Here is a 2166-nt window from a genome sequence, read left to right on the forward strand (position 1 = left end):
ACCGTTAGATGAGCTAGACGAAGACCGGTGATTACACTACACTGACAGGGCAAAGTTACTGCTACAACAACCACAACAAAAGAGAGAACGTAGGTTCGAATCTCGGTAAAAGACCAAAATGAAGAAAAAGTTGTTTCTAATAGCCGTCGCCTCTCGGCAGGCAATGGCAAACCTCCGAGTGTTTTTCTGCCACGAAAAAGCTCCTCAACTGTAGATCCCTCCATTTGTGGAACAACATCAAGACGCACACCACAAGGAGGAGGAGCAGCTCGGCCAAACATCCAAAAAGGATGTAAGCGTCAATTATATGACACGTTTTATTTGAATGTGGTGTAAGTCCATTTTGACAAAAAATTAGTTAATGATAAAAATTAATACAATTCACTATCAACGTTTTATTTAATAACTTTTTCCAAAAAAAAACTGTTAAAATTTCCATTGTTTTTATCATTAACTAATTTTTTGTCAAAATGGACTTACGCCACTTTCAAAGAAAACGGCTCACTTTTTTACTTTTTGCTGACTTTGAAAGTGGTGTAAGGATTTCTGAAGTCATTAAAAGTATAAATTTTTGTGAATCAAATTTAAATCAATTTAATATAAAAAAAAATAAAAAAACATAAAATCAGTGCTTTAACATATTCTAATATTTTTCAAACCATTCAAATGCAAACCCTTAAATATCTCCATATAATATAAAATGGACTTACACCACTTTCAAAGAACACGGCTCATATATGCTTAGTCCTGCCCTAAGTTCTGTTACAAGTCAAGTCTGTTAAAGCTATTAAATTATAATACTTTTTTTTAATGAAATTAGTTTTATTTAATCAATATTAACAAATTTTAATTTAAATTTTCATTCGAGATGGCTACCAATTGCTTTTACCCAAGTCTTCAAACGATTAGGCCATTCAACTAGTGCAACACGCACGGTTTTCATGAATATTCACGTCTCTGCTCGAACAAACGATTATCTGAGATTCTCCAAATTTCTGTGAGATGTTCGACAAGCCATGTTCTCCAATTCTGACCATAAACTGTAGTCCAATGGACTCAGATCTGGACTTCCAGACCGCCAAACTTCTTCGGTTATGAACCAGTAATCTTATTTTTTACCACTGCTGGGTGATTTTTTTCCTTATGGGGTGGAGTGTAATCTTGCAGGAAGATCAAACGCTCTCCATTGAAGAGAGACCTGCTCAAGTGCTTCACCACGCCTTCTAATCCTCCTGGTGTTCTCAGGCACCGGTCTTAACCCCTTTTTTGCAGAAACGAAGACATCCAACGCCTTTACAAGACACTCCCCACCAAACCATTACGGAGGCTGAACTCTTGGAAGAACATTTTTTGCGTCTTTACAAGTTTTAGTATAGATTTTGTTATTTTGCTTATTAAAGACTTCTTCAACAGTGAAAATTTTCTCATTTGTGGAAAAATATTTGCATGGCCGTTGGCCGCGTGCCACCGAAGAAGCTGCTTGCATCTATCGAGTCTAATTTTCTTCAAGCGCGTTGTCAACAGATGACCGGCTGAGCGACGGAGGGCTTTAATGTGGAGATCATCTCTAATTAGTCTTGACATGGATCTGGTCGATACATTCATTTCCCTGGACATGATTTTCTGCTTTCCAAGGGGACTTCTGCGAATTTTTTCTCGAAAGACGGCTTTGTTCGAACCGTTCGAACCATAAAACCACACGAGGACGAACACTTATTTTTCTGTTTGTCCCTTCAGACCATTGCAAAATCCGATTGATCGTGCGGTAAACAAAAATTTATCGAAATACATATAAAGTTTTTTCAGTAATTCGTAAGTCTTTTTTGCACTTTTGTAAGAAGCGAAATTTGCCACGAAACTGAGTAAAATGTATGAGTAAACATTACATACGAACAAAAGCAAAAATATCGGAACTTTTTTCTGCAAATTTGTTCTCGCCGTATGCATTGCCAAATTTGTCACAGAATTTATGGCAAGACTAGGTATACTGCAGCTGTCTACTTCACAAGTGTCAAATACGATTGACGTACGGCGCGCCATTTGCAAAAATGATACATTTTCCGATAAGGTAATTGATTTTGCGCCACCTGTAAAGTGGCTTAATTACGTGAGTACAAATGTGCATTTATGCGGATTTTTTGAAAATTTTTTTTATTTTATTTTAAA

This window comes from Anastrepha ludens, chromosome 4 (assembly GCF_028408465.1).
Source record: "Anastrepha ludens isolate Willacy chromosome 4, idAnaLude1.1, whole genome shotgun sequence".
Lineage (NCBI taxonomy): Eukaryota > Metazoa > Arthropoda > Insecta > Diptera > Tephritidae > Anastrepha > Anastrepha ludens.